The sequence below is a fragment of the Trachypithecus francoisi genome, unplaced genomic scaffold (genome assembly GCF_009764315.1).
Source record: "Trachypithecus francoisi isolate TF-2019V2 unplaced genomic scaffold, Tfra_2.0 Lachesis_group3, whole genome shotgun sequence".
Classification (NCBI taxonomy): Eukaryota; Metazoa; Chordata; class Mammalia; order Primates; family Cercopithecidae; genus Trachypithecus; species Trachypithecus francoisi.
The window spans coordinates 151,760,180-151,785,231 of record NW_022681468.1 but is presented as its reverse complement, the minus strand read 5'-3'; the positions used below and the strand labels follow the sequence as shown (position 1 = coordinate 151,785,231).

General features: G+C 40.4%; 1 long non-coding RNA gene across 1 annotated transcript; it reads right to left on the bottom strand.

Annotated features, from left to right (window-relative positions):
* Window positions 1–16,943: 16,943 nt before the first annotated feature.
* Window positions 16,944–23,072, bottom strand: LOC117069288. Its single transcript, XR_004431487.1, has 3 exons — window positions 22,749–23,072; window positions 20,505–20,683; window positions 16,944–19,576 (listed from the first exon to the last, which is right to left on the bottom strand). It is a non-coding gene; the product is annotated as an uncharacterized LOC117069288 (long non-coding RNA).
* Window positions 23,073–25,052: the final 1,980 nt, after the last annotated feature.

Sequence of the window (25,052 nt, the reverse complement as noted above, 5' to 3'; positions counted from 1 at the left end):
ATATTACCATAAGCACCGAAAATGAACACAGAGAAAATATTCCATTCTAAGTAGCAATGACAATTATACAAAATTTATTAAAGACATAATTTGTTCTTGAATATGGAGGCTTAGAATTGTATTTTTTTTAAACTAATGTAAAAATTTAATCAAATTTTACAGAATCTCAATAGATTTTTCTCTTTGAAATTGGAAAAACGTCATCTTAAATATCATATAGAAGGACAAGTGTCCAAAAGTAGCTAGGAAAGTGTGACTAAAAAGAAGGAGCTGGATTTGCTTTAGCAGATAGCAAAACAGCTTCTAATCATATAAAGATGACGCTGTCATAGGAATGGAGGAATAGACCAGCACAATGGAATAAAGAAAGGAGAAAACAATGTCAGCATACGTGAGGATTTAATATATTACAAAGGTGATCTAATGATAAAATAAGGGATTTTTATAGAAATGTGTTGGCATAATTTTTTCTTTATCTGGATAAAGATAAAATTAGAAACTATCTTACATCATGTTCAAAAACAAAATATATTTCAGATGGATTAAAGGCATAAATGCAAAACAATGCAACAACATACAATCAAATCTAGAAAACTTCATGAATAATTTAGGAGGAGAGGACATTTTCTTAGCTAAGATGGAAAACCAGAGACTACAAAAATATATATAAATGTGTGCATATATATACATATATACACACACACACAAAAATAAAAGTGATGTCAGAGGAGACCATAAATAATATCAAGAAACAAATGATAAATATGGAAAAATATAGCTCCAATGTAGAAGACCAAGATTTTTGTCTGCAATATTTGAAGAGCACTCATAAAGTAGTAAGGAAAAAGACAAATGATTCAATAAAAATAAGGAAAATGATATGGAAAAGAAATTCACTAAAGAAAAAATCAAAATGCTAACAAATACATGAAGAAGTGCTTACTCTCACTAGTAGTCAGGAAAATGCACATTTCAAAATAACAATGAGTTATCACTTTAGTTCCATCAGGCTGAAAAAACTTTCTGAAAACCAAAATACATATTCCGTCTGAGGCAGCAATCCCTTTCCTGGGGCCTCAGAAACAAAACTCCAAAATGTGGAGCTCTATCTACAAATCTTATTGATGCTTTGTGTATAACACTAAAAACATCTGGAGACAAGTAAGTGTCTATCAAGATGGGGATGGATAAAAAAAATGGGCCCATCGACATCATAACATGTTGTGAAACTTTAAAAATAATAACTTAGAACTATCCCACTTGACTTTGGGGAATTTCTGTGAGATATTGTTGAAAAAGAAATGCAGAATGCTGAAATGCTTGCATAATATGATTTCTATTGTTAAACAAGAAATGACTTAACCTTAGGATAGTATAAGTATGCATGTGAGCAGGGAGAAAAAGCCATAGAAGGATACCTAATAGGTTTTTAGTGCTGTGAGGGTAGATAGGAGGTGGGAAGGGGGAGGCCAATACAAAGGGAGGAAAAAAGACAAGACTATAATACCTACCTCCTCCATAACTGCAGCATGATTCAATTTTTAATGTATCCAAAATCAATATATCTATTTTTTGTGTTTTGGTTATTTATTCATTTATTTTTAAGTGATGGGGGTCTCTCTTTCTCTTGCCCAGACTGGACTTGGGTGGCACAGTCATGGCTCACTGCAGTCTCCCGGGCTCAAGCCATCTTCCTGTGTCAGCCACCTGGGTAGCTGGGATTGCAGGTGTGAGCCACCATGCCTGGCTTGCGTGTTTCTTATGTGTGTATGTATATATGCATACCCAAGATAACTGGTTGGAAAAAAAAAAGAAATTAAAAAAATAATGATTTTCAAAAATATGCTATGAATATATACAGCAGTTTTCTTTCAAAGGACTCTGAATGCTTTGATGTAGACCATTCATTTCATCCTCACAACTTTCCTGGGAGTTATGACCTTGAAATGTCAAACCCCAGGGCCCTCTGCCTGGCTCCAGTGATGGACATCTGGAGTGAGATGCCTGCAGCAGCCCCTTTTCATCTTTATGTCAGAATATGTGGGAAGCTGGACTTTGCTGCTGGGCTATGCTTGCCTGCAGGGCTCTGGGTTTCTTCAAGCTCCTCTGTAATTTCTGTACCCCTCCAGATACAACTGACCCTCTTAAATGAGAGAGAGTGCTCCAAGACTTTCTCAGGTGCAGGTTCTGGAGCCCCGATCAGGGCACAAAAAGAACAATCAGTCAAGGAATGCCCTACCGAACAATTTCCAAGGACTGACACAGCAAGATCCGTAAATGGGAGAATCAGTTCTACTGAGCAGGGGATGCACTGCTCCGTGGAGTGGAAACCGTGGGGCTCTTCCCCACAGAGGCTGTAGGGGGTGCTGTGAAAATCATGGCTTTGGAATACAAGAGTCAAGGATGAAATTCTGGTTTTACCGTGTGCTGGGAAACTGACTTTTCTGAACTTGAAAATGGACTCCTCCCCAAATAATGTTCATTTACCAGGTTATTGTGAGGATTAGCTAAGATGAGGACTATAGAAGCATCGACACCTACCTGGCAGGAGGAGGAGCTTAACCAGCAGGTGGTAGGGAAACAATGTTGAAAACCTATCAGGAGTTGACCTTGTGTTCTCTCCATTTCTCGTTTAATCCCTCTCACCTTTTTCTCAGACGTTTATTGAGTCACTATTACCAAATATTGGCCCCTGGGAATCTACTAAAAAGTTGAAGAAGAAAACAAATACTCTGTGATGTCATAGAGAATTTGTTAAAGACTTTTAATTGAGGTGCATACGGAATGCTTTGAGCACACGTAGGAGGATAACCTCACGTGTGTAGTAGCCAGGAAAGACTTACTAGAGAAAGTGATATTTGAGAATTCACCTGGTTGATTAGGGGATAGGGAATAAGTGGTAATGGGTACGTGCTGGTGTGAAGAAAACTTATAAACAGGATGACAGATATGCAAAAAAGCCAAAAGGTAAAAAACTATTGACATTAACATTTATGGCTACTACGTTTGGTATAAAAATTAGCCTGATTTAACAAAGGATTTTGTACAATTGCTGTTACCTGTATTGATTAAAGTGATTTAGACCCAATAATACAGAAGTATGGAAACGTTTCAGCAGTTTATGAGGATAACTAAGTTATATTAAAATGGGAGCTGTGATCCCAGTCTTCAAGATGGCTCCAATGACCCCTGCCTCCTGGTTTTCAGGCCTTTGTACAGCCCCCTTCCACAGTGGACCAGAGTTGGTCTGTGTGACCAATAGAATACAGAAGATGTGATGGTGTGGCGTTTCCCAAAGAAGTTAGAAGATTCTGTGGCTTCTGTCTTGGGCTCTCTTTCTCTGTCTTGGATCACTCAGTCTGGGGGAAGCTGGCGGCCAACTTGTGAGGACACTCAGGCAGGCTTTGGAAAGGCCCACGTGGAGAAGCGAGTCCGCCAGCAACTGTGGGAGTGAGCTGGAAAGCACATCCTTTAGCCTCAGATGACTGCAGCTCTGCCTGACAGCTTGCTGCAACTTCATGAGAGATCCTGAACCACCTGCTAAGCTCCTCTTGGATTCTTGACCCATAGAATCTGTGAGATGATAAATATTTGCTCTTTTAAGGATAATTTATTATTTAGCAATAGATATTTGTCTCCCATTCTTTATCTTTCTCTGCATCAATGCCCTTTGCTCTGTGATATTGCAGTTTCTCCTACTAGAGGTAGAATATATATCCTTGCCTCATGATGTTGAACTTTGCCATGTAACTTGCTTTGGCCTGTGGAATGTGGGAAAAAATGACCATATGTCTCTTACTAGCTATTTAAGCCTCAAGATGCATCACATACTTCTGCTCACCTTTCTGATGGTAGCTGATGGTATCTGATCCCCCTTCAACCTGGGTCCCATGAGGAACATATTAACAGAGCCACTCCAGCCAAACTGTAGACTGGGAGCCTGAGAAGAAATTATTGTTTCAAGTCATCGAGTTCAGGATGTTGGTTACACAGAATTAATGTGGCAGTAAGAAATTGATGCTATCCCTTCAGATATGTCCAGAGAAAACGACACATAAAGATGTGGTCAAGGAGACTGGAAATCCAAGTTGGGACTACATTTTGAAGGGCCTTGAGTACCAAACTACACAGTTTGGATTTTTTGTTGTTGTTGTTCGGAAGCACATACAATTCATTTTGAGAAGAACACTGTCATGGCATTGTTGAGAATAGACTAAAGAGAGCAAGTGTAGAGGCAGAAGTCTAGGCTTCTAGGAACTTTGCAAGAATTCATATGAGATATGTGATACGGACTTGAATTAGGGCATGGCCAGTAACAATGAAAGGGGAGAATTGATTTAATGTTGAGACTGTCTCCTGAAACAACTTGTTCTGATTACTAAAGGAATGTGTGGGGAGAGAAAGTTTCCCACTGTAAACTTCTGCCTTCATGAAGCCAGGAAGCCTCGCCTGCTTAAATTTTCAGGCAGACCCCATGATTTACTCTTTCTGGATCAATGAAAGAAGTACAAGTTATTTCAGAGGATATTGGGCAAACCAAAAGCCCAAGTGCCTGCCAGGGCACATCTGAACTCAAAGTGAATGTTCAAGGATACATCTTGCATTCAAGAGAACACTCCCTTTGCATACATGCAGATAATTTCCCTTCCTCTCCTTGACCTCACTCTGGCCAACTCCTCCAAAGTTAGGGGAGTATGGGTGAGCTGTGGGTTTCTTTGTTAGAGGAACTCTCAGATATAGTTTATAGGTTGCCCATGGGAAATTTGGTCAGAGCAGGGCCAAAGACTTCATGAGAAACCTAATCATTTTCTACCACTTGATCTGAATTAACGTGAGTATTCCAAGCAGGACAGGTTTGGGAGACTTTCCTCCTCACTCTGAAGTCATAAGTTTGGCTAGAAAAATTGGGATCCATCTGGTATTTTCTACATATTAACATATTAGCTGGGAGGAGTCTTATGTTATTGCCTAAGAGTGGGAGATGGTATAGACCGATTGTGATGATCGTTCCTGCATATTGGTACAAAGATGTGTGTGTTTCTGGTAAGTGGAAGTGTGCTAAGTGAAGTCTCATAAATACTAGTTGATATGCAATGTTCGTTGAATGAGACTGGCTAGTCCATATTTGTCAGACAGAATTACAGAGATACATTCTTGGCTGTAAAGATGGAGTCTGGGAGATTTGCAAATGCCTCAGGGATTTTCAGATGTAAGAGACTTAGTGTCATGGGAGAGAGTATTATACCATTTTCGTGTCTTGTGATCTAGGCTCAGGCCAACCTGTAATGTAGTAAAGAGTAATTCATAGGCTTAGTGTCTCAGTTTGTCATATGGAAAAACTTTTCCTATAGAAATTTCCCTACTGGTCTGTTGAGAGAATTAATCAGCATTTGCAAAGAATTTACAAAGACCTTTGAAAACTGGAAAGCAGCTAGAAAGTACAGTTATAACAGCTGTTTCCTCCAAGTTAGAGGAGTATGGCTTAGTTGTGGGCCTCTTTGGTGAATAAACTCTGAAGCTTGATCCTGAAGAGATTAGGAACAATATTTGTAGTGTAGTTTGTAGTGAGGGGTCTTACAACTGGTGGCATGATTCAGGACTGCTCCATCCAGGAGACTGGTATGACTTGAACAGAAGTTTGAGTAAGCAAGATGTTGAGCATAGAGACCCATGCAGAAACCACAACCACCTGTTACCTTGAACATCACAGCAAAGATGGCTTTACAGTAATCTTCTTTGGAAACAGTGCCGTTAAGTCAACAAGGGCTGCAGGTGCCGGGGATGGCTCAGACCACATCGAGCCATGTGCACATTAGCCTCATAGTAAGGAACCAGGGTCTATTATTGTTGGATGTGGTCACTCTCAGTGGCAAACACAGCATTTCTACTCAGAAATCACAGTTTAGACATTGAGACTTGGGAATTAGAAGTATTTTTTTCTGTTGCATTTCTTGTTTAGGTCCAGGGGCTCTGCCAGGGCACATTTCACCAGATGTGAAATCAGGAAATATCCTCTGGAGGACTCTCATTTGGAGGGTGAGGAGTGAGGCCAGAGAGGTGAAGTATCTGCCCAAAGTCAGGCAGTTCATCTGTGGCCAAGTTGGAGACCGGCACCCGGTCTTAACACCTAATTGATTAATGATCTTTATGTTCGCTTCACTTCTTGGCATTCATCATATCCCACTCCGACTCCTAGAAAGAAGTCATCTGCCCCCTTCAAACGAAGAAGCAGACAAGCCTACTGCTAACCTCCATGATCCCTCCTGAGAAGGTCCCCAAGGGTCTCCCCGACTCCAGCTAGAGAGTTGTCTGTTGCCTTGGCTTGTCTTCTATTGGCCTCACTGGGCCTGACCTTTCTTCTCTACACACTTTCCCTTCCCCCACAGCCTCCAGCCAGTAGGAGAAAATCCTCTGTGTTTTATGGCACCCTTCTCAGGAAATATTTGAATTTTACCAGTTCCTTTTAATGTAAGAACCCAAGGCATGACTAATAGTAGAAAGCAGGTACGTAGGGAGTCCAGTGAGGGAGTCCAGTAAGGACAAAGAGATTTTCTTGTGCTCCTGTGCTACAGAAATTTCCCTACTGTGGCCTGTTACTCTGTCTATACACACAACTGAGCTTGGACTCCACTAATTTGCCTTAAAGGAAAGGGTGGCTCACAGTTTTGGGCGTGCTTTGATATAAAGCAAATCAGTAGTATAGTTACAACACATTCTGTAAGATACTAACCAGAGAACTAGAGCTAGAGATAGGCAACTATTATTGTGGTTAAATGGTAGTCAGTCTATAGAAAAATGCAAAGAAAGAACATAATGTTTAATATCTTACCACCTACCTTATAAATGTCTTCTAGTTAAACAGGACATGATAACCTATCTGCAATATAATTACATCTTACTTTTGTACGTTATTACCCAGAGAATAACAACTGGACACTTTCTCGTATCATCCTTTGAGACCTTGAACAAGTAAATTATCTTTCCCTTATCTCTTTAATCTCCTAGTCCGTAAATAAGGCTAATAAATACCATATGTTACATCTGAAAATCACCTCCTTTATAATTTAGCCACTCTAAATAGTCTTAAATTTTTTGACGATAGATAAAATCCTAAGTATTTATTGTGTACAACATATTATTATGAAGTATATATACATTGTGGAAGGACTAAACCTAGGTAATTAACATTAGCATTACCTCAAGTAGTTATCATTTTTGTGGTAAGAATACTTTATATCCACTCTCTTAGCCTTTTTCAAGAAGACAATACATTATTCACTATAGTCACCATGTCGTATAATAGACTTCATAAACTGTTTCTTCCTATCTAACTGAAATTTCATAGCCTTTGACCAACAATCTCCCCAACCCACCCCAATCACCTCAGTCTCTTGTAACTACTGTTCTACTCTCTACTTCTATGAGACCAACTTTTTTAGATTTCACATGTGAGTAAGATCATACAGTATTTGTCTTTCTGTGCCTGACTTATTTCACTTGACGTAATGTCTTCCAGTTTCGTCAATGTTGTTGCAAATGATAGGATTTCCTTCTTCTTTATGACTGAATAGTATTCTATTGTGTATGTATACTACAGGGGTATCCAATCTTTTGGCTTCCATTAGCCACACTGGAAGAATAGAAATTGTCTTGAGCCACACATAAAATACACTAACATTAACAATAGCTCATGAGCTAAAACACAAATGGCAAAAAAAAAAAAACAAAAAAAAACAAAAAAAAAAAACCTTAATGTTTTAAGAAAGTTTACAAATTTGTGTTGGACTGCATTCAAAACCATCCTTGGCTGCATGCAGCCCATGGGCCACAGGTTAGACAAGCTTATACCACATTCAAAACATCTCTTCATCCACTGATGGACACCTAGGTTGATTACACATCTCGACTCTTGGGCATAATGCTGCAATAAACATGGCGGTGAGGATATCTCTTTGACACGCTGATTATATTTCCTTGGGAGATAAACCGAGTAGTGGGATTGCTGGATCATATGGTAGTTCTATTTTTAATTTTTTGAGAAATCTTTATACTGTTTTCCATAATAGCGGTGTTAATTTACATTCCTATCAACAGTTTGTGAGGGTTCTCTTTACTCCACATCCTTGCAAATACTTAACTTTTGTCTTTTTGATGATAGCCATTCTAACAGTTGTTAGCCTCACCTAAATATTCTTAATTATATCAATTATCAGCTGTCACAATAACATTGCATAACAAACAGTCACAAAACCTCAATGGCATACAGTGATGCTTTTGTCAGTGGTTAGGGTACCCACAGGGACTACTGTGAGACAGACTTGAGCCAAAATCCCACTCATCACTTGACTTCCATAAAGTCCTACTGATTGATGGATCACAGTGGTGCTTTCGGTCTACAGTAATTAGTGGATGTCCAGTTTTCACTGAAAAACCTGATCATTTTTCTTTCTGCAGTGCTCAATTGCCTGGATAAAGGCCATAAGTCCCTTTGGGGAAAGTTAAGAGGAAGATTTAGTATCTATATGTTTTATCTGGATAGCATGGTCCTTAATCAAGGGGACCCAGTCTCTTCTTTATTCAAGGGGTTCTGGGTCTGTGAACCAGCTCAAGGCTGGGAATTGGTTGTTACTTAGATTTCTGTTGATGAAAACTGGTAAAATCGTTCAGCTCTTTTGGTGTTTATTGTATCGCCTCTTAAGTCATACTTTGTGTCTTGACCACGTGAGTCTTCTTCACACAGAAACCCACTGAGACTTGGGTCTAGGAAAAGGAGCAGTGAACAGTGGTAGGATTAGGGCTGGAGGAAGATCAAGTAAGGCAAAATATCTCAGGAGTTCCCAGCAAAGCAAAATATCTCAGGAGAGGTAATGATAGGCTCTTCAGGTAAGAGGAGACTAATCTCCTTAGAGGAGGAAGGGCTGCTTCTATTGGCAAAGGAGACTTAAGAGAGTTAAGGGGTTTGAATTGACCAGGTTCATTAGGATTTATCCATATATTCACTTCCCAATACTCAGGGTTCCATTCTTTATCAAATACATACATACATATATATGTATATATAATTTTTTTTTTTTTTTGAGACGGAGTCTCTCTCTGCCGCCCTGGCTGGAGTGTAGTGGCCTGATCTCAGCTCACTGCAAGCTCCGCCTCCCCAGGTTCATGCCATTCTCCTGCCTCAGCCTCCCGTGTAGCTGGGACTACAGGCGCCCACCACCACGCCCAGCTAATATTTTTGTATTTTTAGTACAGACGGGGTTTCACTGTGTTAGCCAGGATGGTCTCAAACTCCTGACTTTGTGATCTGCCCGTCTGGGCCTCCCAAAGTGCTGGGATTACAGGCGTGAGCCACCGTGCCAGTCCTAAAAAACATTTCTAGAGATAAGGTCTCACTCTGTTATCCAGGCTGGAATGCAGTGATAAAATAGCTCACTGCAGCTTCAAACTCTCGGGCTCAAACAATCCTCCCACGTCAGCCTCCTGAGCAACTGGGACTACAAGCATGCATCACTACATCCGAATAATTTTTAAACTTTTTTTGTGGAGATGTGGTCTTGCTATGTTCCCCGGGCTGTTCTGGAACTTCTGGCCTCAAGCAATTCTCCTGCCTCAGTCTCCCGAAGTACTAAATTACAGATGTGAACCACTGCACTCAGCCTCTTTACTAATGAATACCCTAACTTTCACATAGGAGACTCTATGAGGAAGGGAAGTCAATTTGCATTGTAAGTCAGCCACTTGCTGTTCTGGGCTGTTTGGGTGTGGCTTTTGAAAATCTTAGCCTTAAGGCAGAAGGAGATAAAGGTTTCTTTTAGGGTAGTCACATATTTTAGGACCCTTATGTAGATCTTGAGCTGGAAATTTAGTCCTGAGCTGTTTTTTTTGTTTTCCACACATTTTCAAGCACATTTAGAAGCAAACAACAAAACCACTCTTAGTACCAACGTTTGTATTAGTCAGGGTTCAATCAGAGAAGGAGAAACCACTATGAGTGATTTGGTGATTATATAATAAGTTTCTTATAGAAATTTGACCTTATGGAATTGTGGGAGTTGTTAGTTTATGTGCATGTTTTAAACATGCATAACATATGCTGTTGTGCATATGCGCACATACCCCAAATACATAGAATATCTTTAGTTCTGGTAAAAGAGTAGACTAAGATAACCTGAAACTCTCCGACTACAAATTGTGAGAGAAGCCAAATAAAGTAAAAATTTTTTGAAATATTTTGCTAAGCTTGGCAGAAAAAAAGGAAATCCCTAGATCCCAGAAACGAAGATGGAGCCAAAAACCAGATTAGTAAACTTGTGATCTGACACTGTGACTGTCCTTGGAGTGAAGATTATGGGTTCCTGCAACCTGGGGTTTAGCTTTAAGGATGACAATAGGTTACATAAAGAGCTAGAACTTGCATGATATAGGGAATAAATCTGAGGTTTCTGCAACAGCCAAGACATTTGAGAGGCTGAGGCTTTACCCTCAATGATAGGGTGAAAACAAAAACAAAAACAAAAACAGTGGCCAAAGATACAAAAAGGAAACTTCTATGTTTCTGTATGGTTCTTGATGAAAAAAAAGTTTGACCTGAGAAAATGAAACCACTGACCTATGCTTTATGTGGGCTTAATAACCACATTTATTTGCCTGCATGGCACAGGAATCCAAAATGTATAATAAATGATATGAAACAGTAATAATTTGATAAGCAGTGATACAAATGAAAACAATAATAGGATCAAAAAAAATGAGTTTTGAGGATGTAATTTCAAGGTGGAATTAAAATAGAAGAAAAGTGTTACATGTAGAATAGGAGTTTACTGACTTCAAAATGTTTTAATATTCTATTGTTTATAAGAAGTTAGAAATATTGGTTAAATTAAGATTTCTGTTGATTAATCATATATCAGAATGTTAAGGATAATCTCAAAATACGGAAATAGAAAATATTGCATTAAAACCAGAACAAGGCAAAAGAGGAAATAGAAAATATAATAAATCCAACAGCTTAAGAAAAAAAAGAAAAAGAGTAAATATTTATTTATTTATTATTATTTTTTTGAAACGGGGTCTCACTCTGTCGCCCAGGCTGGAGTGCGGTGGCACAATCTCGGTTCACTGCAAGCTCTGCCTCCTGGGTTCACACCATTCTCCTGCCTCAGCCTCCCATGTAGCTGGGACTACAGGCGCCCGCCTGGCTAATTTTTTTGTATTTTTAGTAGAAACGGGGTTTCACCATGTTAGCCAGGATGGTCTTGATCTCCTGACCTCATGATCCTCCCGCCTCAGCCTCCCAAAGTGCTGGGATTACAGGCGTGAGCCACAGCTCCCTGCCTAAGAAGAGTAAATAGCCCAAAACAAAATTATAGAAATAGATCCAAATAAATATATCAGTAATCATTATAAATGTAAATGGCCTAAATTCACCAGTTCAGATACAGAGACTCAGATTCTTTTAAGAAAAACTGACTTTAGGCTGGGTGGGGTGGCTCACGCCTGTAATCCCAACACTTTGGGAGGTCAAGGTGGGTGGATCAACTGAGGTCAGGAGTTTGAGACCAGCCTGGCCAACATGATGAAACCTCATCTCTACTAAAAATACAAAAATTAGCTGGGAGTGGTGGCGCATGCCTGTAATCCCAACTACTCATGAGGCCGAGGCACAAGAAATGCTTGAATCGAGGAGGCGAAGGTTGCAGTGAACCGAGATGCGAGATTGCACCACTACACTCCAGCCTGGGCAACAGAGTCAGACTCTGTCAAAAAAAAAAAAAAAAAAAAAAAAAAGAAGAAAGAAAAGAAAAAACTGACTTTAAAACCTTGATATGATGGTTTCAAAATACAAAAGTATAATATCACAAAAAGTTGAAAATAAAGTAGTGGTAAAAGAGAGATACTATGAAAATACTAATATAAGGAAAGCAAGGGACTCACACAAATATCAAATAAGACTGTAAAAGGAAAACATTATTATGCATGAAGATGATTACTTCATAGCAATAAATAGGAATAACTTTTACAATTAAAAATTTAAATTAAATTAAAATCCTGAGTGAGCAAGTATCTAGCAACAGGGTCTCAAAATATATAAACCCCAAACTGAAGAACTTCAAGGAGAAATTGACAAATGAACAACCAGAGTAGGAAATTGTATTGTATACATTAGTTAGAAATTGATAAGTTAAGAAGACAGAAAAACAGGTAAGGGCATAGGAATTTTGACTAATACAATTAACATGGTAGGTATGATGGATATTTATAAAACTCTGTACACATCAATTAGGAAATATATATTCATTTTAAGGGTAAATGTAACAGTTACCAAAATTGATCACATGGATTGAATTGACCTGGGATAGATCTCAGGAATCGGTTTTTTTCTAAAGTTCCCCAAGCAATTCTACTGTGTAGTCAGGATTGAGAGATGTTGTATTATAGCAGCTAAAAACGCATGACCTGTATTTTCATGTAATTATGTGAATACATCTTGAAAAAGCTCATGTTGAGAAGAAAACAGTTACAAAAGGAGCATGTATTATATTTATGTCAAAAGTTTAAAAACACAGTAGTTTATTTGTGATAAAAGTGTAAGTTATATGCTATAAAAGCACAAAAATATGTATGAAATGACATAACTCTGGGGAGAGAAAGGACGGAAAGCGTTGGAAAAGGACACTAAGTAGACACTGAATTATTTCTAAAAAATAAAATACAGCAAAATATCAAAGGTCAAATCTGAGCCAGGCATGGTGACTCATGCCTGTGATCCCAGCACTTTGGGAGACTGAGATGGGAGGATTGCTTGAGTCTGGGAGTTTGAGACCAGCCTGGGCAACATGGCAAAACCCCATCTCTACAAAACAATAACAACAAAAGGTCCAATCTGGTGGTTGGTGTATGGAATGTTGTTATATAATTTTGGTCCTTTTGTGTATTTGAAATATCTCACATTTCAAAAATTGAACAAAAACTAAATTCATAGATGAATGAGGTCTCATGTCCACTGCACAATACAGACAGCATATCTATTGACCAGCGAAGGAGACTGTAATTGTTTTTTTCTTATAAGGTTTCACAGCATGACATTGTCTTGGTGATTCCACAATGGACCTGAATCTTTCAGGCTCAAAATTTTGATTTGTCAGCACATCAGTTAAGTGAGAAATAAAACTTTTTTGTGGACCTAAATATTCCTCAGTGACGGGTACATTCTCAGACTCACATTGCATTGGAAGAGGAGCCATATGGAGATGTTTGCTTAGAGAGCACCAGACTTAGCCTAAGAGGAATTATTTAAACCATAGCATGTTCAACAGCATCAAGCTCTGATAACCCCTGAGGCAGTTATCTTATAATGGGATTGGCCTTGGCAATATGACTGAAAGTCTCAAATTCTGTTTGCTGAGATTCTGTCTGCTCTGAACAGAGCTGAATGAGCAGTCTATATCTGACTCTGTGAATATCATTTTTGGGGGGCTTTCAGGGCCTTTGCTACCCTCCGTATGTCCAATCTGTATTCACTACTGTCCCTCTCTGCTCCCATAGCTCTTTGCAGACTTCTATTGTCACTGAGCACACAGGATTTGAAATTTTACATGTCCAATTATGTGTCTGTCTCCCCAACTAGACTGATTGCTCCACCAAAGGCAAGAACCATGTCATTTAAACTTTCTATCCTTTAAGTCCTTGATGCTGGTTGCAGACTATTTTGAACTCTCTGCTTCTGGGTACGTGGTAGGATTGTACCTCCTGACCCCCTGAGGCCATCTGGCTGGTTCTGGCCAACTAGTTCTGCGTGAGTGTGATTTGTGCCAACCCTGGGCCAGAGATGCTAATTGTCAGAGGGAGAACTTCCTGCCCTCTTGGCTATTTCCTTGGCTGACCAGCATTGTAGAGCAGTGAGTGCTCTGTCAACCCAGAGCTCTGAGTGGGAGTGATGGAGATGAAGAAAAGATTGCCAGCCAACCCATGCTGCATGTTCAAAGTGAGTGCGAAATGATCCTTCCTGGTTTTAAGTCACTGTGATGTGGGGCAGTCTGTTACCACAACATCAACAAGTCCATCCTGACTGGTACGTATTCCCAGCATCTGGTATGACGCTGGCACCTATAGGTGCTTAATAAATATTTACTGAAAAAACTAAACTAGTCTAGGAGAATATTAAATAAAATAGTGTTTGTGAAACTGTCAGGCATCTAGGAAGCACTCAGTAAATATTAATTGGATCCAAGGAAGACATCTATATTATGTTTCTTTTCCTTTTCCTTTTTCTTTTTAGAGACAGGAGCTTGCTCTGTTCCCCAGGCTGGAGTGCAGTGGCACTGATTAATCATAGCTCACTGTAATCACTAACTCCCAGGCTCAAGTGATCCTCCCACCTCAGCCTCCTGAGCAGCTAGGACTACAGGTGTGCACTACTGTTATGCCCAGGTAATTTTTAAATATTTTTGTAGAGACAGGGGTCTCACTATGTTTCCCAGGTTGGTCTTGAAATCTCTTGCTTCGGCCTCCCAAAGTTCTGGAATTACAGGTGTGAGTCAACCTACTCAGCCTTAGGTTTCTTTTTAAATGCATACTTCAATTGTGTGTGGGAACGCATGTGTGGTGGAATGAAATTTAAATTACTAAATTAGATATCATTTTCAAGAAGAACAGGAATATCATTTATAGTCAAAGACAAAAAGTGATTACAGAACACATTTCTCAAGCAGAATGTTTAATATCTGAAATTAAACAAGCATCCAATTAAAAGAGTCCGCATTTAAAATCCTGTGGTAGGTCTCTTGTACTCCAGGTAGGCTGTGTAATTTGTTTCAGAATTACTCATTTAGCTCTTCACTGCCCTCTCCAGGTTCCACAGGTTTTCCTGAGATGGGGAAAGACTCATTTGTTACCAGCAGTGGGAGGTAGCGAGGAGGAGGGATAATGGCTGCTAAAGCATAGGAAATACTTATTTTGAATAGCTTCCTTGGCTTCTGTAATTGTTGCTACTGCCTGCAACGGGCATGACAGCTGAAATAGGGCTTTTTAATAGCTAAACTCCAAGCAAACCTAATTAGTAAGTAAGCAGCCACTAATGTTTATTGAGTATGTAACAATGTCCTAAGAATTTATGAAGGGTATAAAACATAAATAAAGTTCCTCCCTACAAGGAACTTATAAAATACCTGGATGAACTTTGCGTAAGAGGCAACTTGCAAATGTACAAGGAATGATCACTGATCTGTGTTGGGCAAAGCCCAGGTTGCATGTGTTGGCTTGTGTGAACATGTATTTCCTTTCTGTATAGAGAATGAATTGCCTCTTGTGTAACTGTGCTAAATGAAGTGCTTGTGTATGTTAACTGCTTTTCTCCTCCAGGAATAAGAGTTGCCAGGTCCAAGGAGAACAAGAACAGGAGTACACGGTGGGAGTGAGAGCTAATATTCCTGTAGTAGAAGCTGAAGACAGAGTAAAAATGATTAATTCATGGGAAAAATAAATAAACAAACAACTGGACTCAGTCAGAGAAAAAAGATAGTTAAAACCCAGACATGTAATGCAACCTAGAACAGTCTGTGTAATCTAGCCTCTGCTGTCAACTTCATCTACCATCATGTGCCCCATTATTCACGGGAATCCACCTTGTATCCCAGTTGTTCCTCAAACATTTTATGTCTTTTCTCTCTGAGAGACTCAGCCCTTGGTATTTGCCTTGCTCAGAAATCTCTTCCATAGATCTTCACAATGGCCAGCTTGTCTTAGGTCCTAGTTCAAATATCGCCCTCTCAGAGAGACCTTGCCTGACTTCCACTATATACGTGGAGGGTTTCCAGAGCAAATGAAGATATTGAACAAATTAGCTCAATAAAAATGGAAACAGGGTGCTCTGCTTGATTTTTTAGAGAAATGGAAATGGAGGCATCACCCATGGTGACATACCTGAGATTATCCAGTAGATCTGGACTCTGGAGCTCTGAGTGTAAATGTGCTGCTATCCAGACAGAGTCTGCAGGTAGACCTCTTGTCATTTACTACTGTGCACCTGTGCTTTGTTATCAATGAAATGTGTGTAGCTTTTCTTTCATGGCCTTGGGACGCATCCTTAAATCTTTTGTCCTTTAGTTTTTTCATCTGAAATTAACAATATATGTATTTCGAAAGGCTACAGAAACAGGGAAGAAACATTTGCAACTTATAGCACAAAGAGTTAATAACCATAATATGTAAAGAGCTTCAAAGAACACAGAAGAAAAAGGCCAACACATCTATGAAAAATGGGTTGGAAATATGACCAGAGAGTTCACAGAAAAAGAAAGGAAAATGGCTCCTATATACACGAAAAGACTCTCAACCATATTTTTAACGAATACACTTTAAAACTTCATTGAGATACAATATTCTCTCCTGTCAGACTGACAAAAATCTAGAAGATTGGCAACATATTTTGTTGGTGATGCTGCAGTGAAATAGATGCTTCCAGACGTTGCTAGTGTGAATGTAAAATGGTGTAAGCCTCATCAATGGGAATTTGATATATCTAGTAAAATTACATATGCATTTTCCCTTTGATCCAGTAATCCATCTTCTAGGAATCTATCCTAAAATATGTTGTAAAAGTACGCAAATACTTTTATATGTGACTATACATTGTAGCATTGTTTATAATAGCAAAAGCTTGGAAATTGGTTGAATAAGGCAATGGAAGGTTTACTCAGTGGAATACTACACGGCTATAAACAACAAGAAGAAGACCTCTGTATTAGTCTGTTTTCATGCTGCTGATAAAGACATATTCGAGACTGTGCAATTTATAAAAGAGGTATATAATGGACTTCCAGGTCCACGTGGCCAGGGGAGCCTCACAATCATGGCAGAAGGTGAAAGGTACATCTCACATGGCAGCAGACAAGAGAAGAGAGCTTGTGCAGGGAAACTCCCTTTTTAAAACCATCAGATCTCATGAGACTCATTTGCTATCACGAGAACAGCACAGGAAACACCTGCCTCCGTAATGACACGTGGGAATTATGGTAGTTTCAATTCAAGATGAGATTTGGGTGGGGACACAGCCAAACCATATCAACCTCTATACATTGCCATGAAGTGATGACCCCGATAACATGTTTAGTGAGGAGAATTCCTGGCCTTTGTGTATTTTTTTTCTTTATCTGCATTGAACAAGCCTTAAATTTACAATTAGAAAAATCAATAGTATATTTAGTTTTATTTTGAATTACCCAGAAGCCCATGAACTTTTTGACCGAAATCCTTTCCCAGAAAGTTTCTCAGTTGAAAACCTGTGAAGTCCAATTTATTTATATGTTAAGATTTGTGCTATGGGATGTTGATAGCCTGGTGAAAATGACCCAGACTGGCATGATGCTTGCCTCTATTTGAAAGGTGTAGGTTCGGAAAGGAGAGTGCTTCAGAGGCTGCCACATTCCTCTGAAGATAATCTGCAGGTTGGACCTGCTGCCACTAGGCTGTTAGGCTGCCTAGGGGATGGTTGCTGGCTGGATTAACCAGATTTGCCATTGGCAGGTAGGAGATTTGCACCCCCAGAATTAGGCTTGCTAGTCCATTAAGCTTTTGACCTCCTAATTTAAACCATATTATTATTTTCTCAATAGGTAACACATTTACATTTTAAAATGCAAAGAGTACAAAAAGATGGGCCATGAAATGTCTCTTTCTGACCTGGTTCCCCAGACATGAAGTTTCCCTCCCAAAGGCAAGTAATCTGATAGTAGGATGAGGAAAGAAAGAGGAAGAAAGTCAATAAGGCCAATATTGGGAGGGATACACTTGAGGAGACCTGGGGCTCAAACCTTCTAGGGCACTGGGAGACAGTATAAAATTCATCCTGTCTTGTGGATTTTAGCTAATCTGTGTGTATAGGGGAGATATTTTATACAGTAGCAGCAGGCTATCCACATTGTGCCATACCTCGCTTTTGTGTGACTTAATATCTCTTGGTAATTGTTCCATATCAGTACCCGAAAAGCTTCCTCATTCTTTTTTTTGCAATTGTTCAGTTGTCTATTTATGGTTACATCATATTATATTTAACCCATTCTTTACTGGTGTCTGCTCCCATTTGTTGTTCCATTTTGAGCACCAGATTTTAAAACTCATTCCTACAGGACACACAAAGGATTTTATTTCCTATGAAGAGCTCCATGGCTCCCTGACTTGCTCAACTGTTTTAAACCCTCACCCCACATGGAACAAGCGCACTTCACCATTCTCTCACAACAACAATTAAGTCAACTTATCTTTGAATAAGTAGCTGGGGGTGGGGGGGGACACACCCCTGAAGTGTGGGTTTAGGTTTGCTTGATTGGGGCGTGTGCCGGGGTGGGTGGAGCAGGATGAAGAATTCTTCATTCGGGTTTCTCATGTTTGAAGTCAGATCTTCTTCCCTAGCTGAGGCCAGAGTCTTCAGTCTTCAAGCTTTTAACAGGAGTTTCTAGAGCCACTGAGTCTTTGAGAGAACAGGTACAAAAGCTCTCAGTTGGTGTACGAGCAGAGGAAGTGCCTTTACAAGGGGCTGCTTGGAAACGGGAGCAAACTGCTAAATAAGCGTGCAAAAGCAGAAAAGGGCCCAGGGTATTTTTAAACCTCTTACAAATAGGAGCAAGCCCAAATTTAACACTGGCTGGCTTTTTAATGTGGCTTTCTTTTTCACCCACCTTCCCTTCAAAGGGATGCTTTTTTTCTTCTTTCTGCTGAAATACAAGGGGTTAGGGAGCAACTACTCAGTTCCAACAAACAGGGCAAGTTAACACTTGTAAGAGCAACACCCAAGTAGCAAAGGAAGCAGAGTTAAAATAAAACCACACCTCCTTCCCCTCCGGGTGACAAAGATAACCAAACCCAGTCTGGCCTCTACACTGTAGCAACACGCAGGCTGAAGTGAAGGGCAACTGGGCAGGAAAGAGAAGGCGGAACTCGAGGTCATCCGTACCTGCCCAATTCCCTTGCTCCCCTCTCTTCCTGCCTCTCCAATTCCCATCTTCACCCAGAGCTGGTCTAGTGCAGAAAAGTGAGGGGAAATCACTGTACCCATTTCTCTTTCTAAAATATCTCCTCAGACACCTTAAACCTCTGTTCTTTCTTCCCCCAAAATAGTTCTCAGAAGGAGTTTGATACTATAGGATCATCTATATTAGAGGTAATTAATAAGCTTTAATGAACTGTTCCTTCTAGAAATATTCTTAGCCTTAAGCCAAAAGATTGTAAAGGTCGCAGGGCACTTCAGGCATCAGTGATTTCATGAATGGGAGGTAGTATGGGTAGAACCCTAGCATGCGCTGGACCTTAAAATCATATCCTATGATTGGTTACCTCATATGCAAAACCTCAGCAGTCTATACCTCTAAACACACTTAAAACACTCTTTCACTGTTAAACAACCTGCATTCCTATACTCCTTTGCAGAACAGCTTGAGTGAAACCTGTGTTTCTACGCAATGATCGAGGCCAGCGGTATAGAGCATACGCTCACTCCATTCTGGGACAGCTCTGGTCTCCAAGCCCAGAGGGTTAGGCAGTAGGTGGTCAGGCCATTGAGCTGAGAGCAAAAGCTTGGTGATACCTATCAACATTAAAAAAAAGTCATCCATTACTTTCATTTATTTATTTATATTCACAATTTTATTTGGCTTGAAGCTTGGTGCTATCTATTTGGGTTCGAATCTGTATCCAGATTCAGAGCCTGATCTGTGTTAGCCTCTATTCTGGAAGCCCCCAGTTTGGGAAAGAGACCATGCAAGGTGCACTCAGGTCCTGCCCTGGTGATTGGTTAATGAAAGAGAAACCTGCCTGACTTTAATCCCGAGGACTAATTCACTTCAAGAGTTGGAATGAGAAGGCACTCAAACTATAAACGTATGCAAAGCAGCAGCAAGCAGATTAGAAGAACCCAGCAGATTAAAAGTAAGTAAGCCTGCAGAACCTCTCGTGCAGCCTCTCTGCCTTTGTCTGGAAGCCACCTTTCTGCAGCCTGGCTTTCCGTAGCTGTCAAAACCCCAAACTTAAAGCTATTGGTTCAGTGATTAGATTCTGGGTTTTGGGGTCAGGAAGTTAGCATGGGGAGGTGGGGGGTAGTTTTTCTGCGGCTGTCGGAGCAACCGTAGAAGAATTGTTTGATCTTTGCAGGATTCGAAAGTATCTTGCTGCACCGTCAGTGGCCTTTGGTAGGCTATAGGCCACGGTTGGGGGATGTTTTACTTGCCTTTTAAGAAGATGACACTGGGTCAACTGCTTCACATTCAGAGGGGCAGCACCAAAGGCCAGATTAATATCTGATGCAAAGAAGGGTAATGAAAGGAGTCTAGGCCTTCATCACGCTAGCTCTTCCCCGGACTCTGGAAGATCCTGAGAGCTTCTTCTAGTGTTCAGGCTTTGAATCCTCCAAGATCTTTTAAACTCTGACTGTAAAGAACTCCAGGGGAAATCAGTGGACAGACCCTAGGGTGATGCCACTCAATCCCATGATTGCCCAGTAGAAATATTTTACTGACCAGACATTCTAACAGGGGACACTGTGGCCAGGAGAAACATCTTCCCAGAGATCACCCAAGAGAAGCAATAGATGAAGCCAAGTCTCTTCTGAAGAGATGAGAAGAAGTGCATCCTTTAACTCAAACCCAGGGGTGAGCTGATAGGCACTCTCCCCAATGCGTCATCCTTCTTATGGCCCCTACAATAAATACAGAGATCTTTAGTAATTTCCTTGTTAAATGAAAACATAATGGAGATGTCTCAGAGTAATGGGTCAGCATGCAAATGCAAATGATGTCCAAGCAGGACACTTCGGTGGTTTAAAAAGGAAGGAGACACAAGGAAACAAGAAACCAGGATACAACAATTCAAGAAGGAAGTTGGAGAAGGCCTGTCAGCAGGGCTGAGAAAGCTGGCTTCAGAGAGAACAGTGGCACAGTAGGATTCCCTAGGGGAGAGCTCGTCAGGACTTAGGGAAGCAGGGGAAACACTTCTTTCAACCTTCAATGAATTAGAGATTTCTAGGGCTAGAAAGGGAAAACTCAGGCTGGGCGTGGTGGCTCACACCTGTAATGCCAGCACTTTGGGAGGCCGAGGCAGGTGGATCACTTGAGGTCAGGAGTTTGAGACCAGCCTGGCCAACATGGCAAAACCCTGGCTCTACTAAAAATACAAAAATTAGGTGGGCATGGCAGTGTGCACCTATAATCCCAGCTACTTGAGAGGTAGAGGCAGGAAAATCACTTGAACCCAGGAGGTGGAGGCTGCAGTGAGCTGAGATCACCCCATTGCACTCCAGCCTGGGTGACCGAATGAGACTCTACCTCAAGAAAAAAAAAAAGGGAAAACTCACTCCTGTAAAAACTAAAGGGAGTTGACAGCATAGTTTTACATAGGACTGGAAAATACAAAAACAGGACTTGAATGAAGATTTACAACCCTAAGGATTAGGGTTCTAGATCGGTATCATTCAATAGAAATATTAAGGCCAGGTGTGGTGGCTCATGCCTGTAATCTCAGCACTTTGGGAGGCCGAGGCGGGTGGATCACCTGAGGACAGGAGTTCAAGACCAGCCTGGCCAACATGGTAAAGCCCTGTCTCTACTAAAAATACAAAAATTAGCTGGGCGTGGTGGCGCATGCCTGTAGTCCCAGCACTCAGGAGGCTGAGGCAGGAGAATTGCTTGAACCTGAGAGGCAGAGGTTGCAGTGAGCCTAGATCATGCCATTGCACTCCAGTTTGGGAAACGAGCGAAACTCCATCTCAAAATATAAATAAATAAGTAAAAAATTAAAAATTAGAAATATTGAGAGAATGGCAGGCACACATATGCAAGTTTACATTTTCTAGTAGCCACATTAAAAGGAGAAAGAAGAAACAGGTACAATTAATTTTATGAATATATTTCATTTAGCTCAACATAGCCAAAATATTTCCATTTCAACATGTAATCAAGTATTATTAATAGAATCTTTTACATTAATTTTAACCTTAAACTAATTAAAATTAGGTAGAATTAAACATTTGTTTCCTCGGTTGTATTAGCTACATTTCAAGTACTTCATAGCACATGTGACTGGTGGCTACCATGTTGAACAGCACAGGTCTAGTACAAGGCCCTCACATTACAGAATCTCAATGATGGAACACTTCAAATTTGAATCCAGACAACTGAGCTGTGAGAATAGATGTATTTTAACTGAACTTGAGAGTCTATTTTCTCTTGAAAAATTTAGTTGTGTGCGCTTGAACAACCACGCGTGTGGGACTGCACTGTCCAAGGTGGAGGGGCTGTATCTTTCAGATTACCAGAATGTAGGAAAGGGTCAGAGTCCGTAGTAGTCATCTTCATCAGTTGGATAGACTAAGTTTTGCCTCAGTTACAATCTCCAAACGTTGGTAATTTTACCTTCAAAAACGTTTGTTTTTCTCTCATGGTGTATGTCCACCCTGTGTTGGGGAAGGAGGGACTTGGGGAGATGGGGAGACTCTGCTCTTTGTCCTCACTCCGTGACCCGATCTATCAGAGTCGTCACTAGCTGATCTTTGTTGATCAGCAAGGGCAGAGGAGAAGGGTGCACCGGATGGCCCGACAATTCAATACTAGACCCATCGGTGACACCAGTCACTTCTCCTCATTGGCTACAACTAGTCTCATGGCCACATCCAATCCCAGAGTGACCAGGATGTGCAGTCCTACAATTTGCCCAAAAGGTAGGCAAAGAGAAAATTTGGTGAACAGGACTACTGACTATATCCTCACCTTTTTGACTTTGGTTGGCTGTTGTGAAGTCAACTCAAATTATATCCAGGGACCGGAATGGAATGCCACATTGAGCTTCACTGAAGAACGCAGTCCGCAACTGTTTTGTTAAGGAAATGCTGCCTGGGAATTATACTTTTCTGGTGAAGGGAAGGTCCAGAAAGGTAAAATTTCAGGTAGATGAGGTTCAAGCAGGAGAAAGACATCTGGGAGCAGTACACTACAATATTTTATTTCTCACTCTGGCAAGAAATCAGAGATGTACCTTCTCAACTGGTCAGGGACAAGAGTAAAAATTTCTACTCAAATACTGGGCATTGTAAAGAAGAGAAAGTCAACACAAAGGGATTGTGTTTAGGGTGTGAATTCACATCAAGCATTAAACAATGTAAAAATAACCAAGATTAAATATGTTTTCAAAGACAGCAATGAAAACATTAATAAGGGGAAAGCACATTATTTAAGATGAAAAATATTACCTTATTTTTAAATCACAGAATCATTTTTGTAGCAGGAAATCTTAACCTCATTTTATAGAATAGAAAACGAAGAGAGGCTAGGCGCATTGCCTGAGATTAGTGCGTAGTAAGTAAATGGCCTTGTTGGCATTAAACTCTTGACTCCTAATTCCCTGATTAGTAGTTTTTCCTTCCCTAATGAAACAGTTTGCATGAGGGGGCTCCTCATTATGTCCTGCCTCTTTCTTCCTTTCTAACGTTGTCTTCAAGTCTTGATAGATGAAGATAGATGTAAGTTTTACGAGATCAAGGACAACAAAGCTCTCTCTCCCTTTAATTAACATTTCTCTTTGTAGATGAAAATAAAGGTAAGGACCTGTTATGGACTGAACTGTCTCTCCCCAAATCATATGTTGAAACCCTAACTCCCAGTGCTGCTGTATTAGAAGATAGGGCCTTTTAAAGAAGTAATTGAGGTTGGCCAGGCGTGGAGGCTTACGACTGTAATCCCAGCACTTTGGGAGGCTGAGGCGGACGGATCACCTGAGTTTTGGAGTTCGAGACCAGACTCGTCTCTACTAAAAATACAAAAATTAGCCAGATGTGACGCACTTCTGTAATCCCAGCTACTCAGGAGGCTGAGGCAAGAGAATTGCTTGAACCCAGGAGGCAGAGGTTGCAGTGAGTCAAGATCACGCCATTGCACTCCAGCCTGGGCAACAAGAGCAAAACTCCGTCTGAAAAAAAAGAAAAAGTAATTAGGGTTAAATGAGGTCATAAGAATGGGGCCCTACTCCGATAGAACTGGGATGCTTGTAAGAAATGGATGAGACACCAGAGAGCCTTCCCTCCCTCCTTTTCCCACGGAAAAAAGGTCATGGGAGGATACAGCAAGAAGGGGCCATCTGCAAGCCAGGAAGACAGGCCTCACTAGAAACCACCTCTGACAGCACCTTGGTTTTGGGCTTCCCAGCCTCCAGAAATGAGAGAAAATAAAGTTCTGTTGTTCAAGCCACCTAGTCTGTGGCATTTTGTAATGGAGGCCCAAGGTGACTAATACAGGACCTATGCCATAATTCTTTCATCTAGTTTTATAAAATGTCTTGCTAGGACATGATTAGCTACCTGAATTCCACAAGGCTAATATTTGTGGTTGGTACGGTATTGGGTGCTGAAGGGGACATGAAACGTAAGAGATTGCCTTCAAGAGCTGTAGCAAAGAAGATATAGACATCACCGCAGTAAAAATTACTGTGGTCTAGAAATAATTCATGCGTCCAGGAAAAGTGAATTCTGATCGAGAAGTTGAGAAGCTTCCATAGAGGAGGCAGCAGTGGTTGGGTAGGACCTCATCCTTCAACTCCCACATGACACGTTATCTCTTCAACTTGATTTATTTGTATGTCACAAACACCACACACACACACACACACACACCATTTCTCAGTGAAACCAACATGAGTATATTTATTAAAGAAAAACTAACATTGAGCACCAACTATGTGTAAACCACTTACATGTATTATTTCATACAAACCTACAACACCCCAATTTTGTATTTTTAGGCCTATTTTGCAGATGAGGAAGCAGGTTGCAGGTAACTTGCCTAAGAGGCTAAACTTAGTGACTGAGCTGGGATTTGAACCCAGATCTGTTTGACTCCAAAAATCAGGATATCACTCCTATTAAATAATAGATGTTGCCGAGTGTCTCAGATAAATGTTTCTTGTAGATCAGTTAACTGGTGGACTTGGCCTTTCATTTTACCTGTAGGTTTATTATTTTAAACCTAGATGTTCTTGTTTTTGTTTATCGGAGATCATTGTGTGTTTTCCCCACTGATATA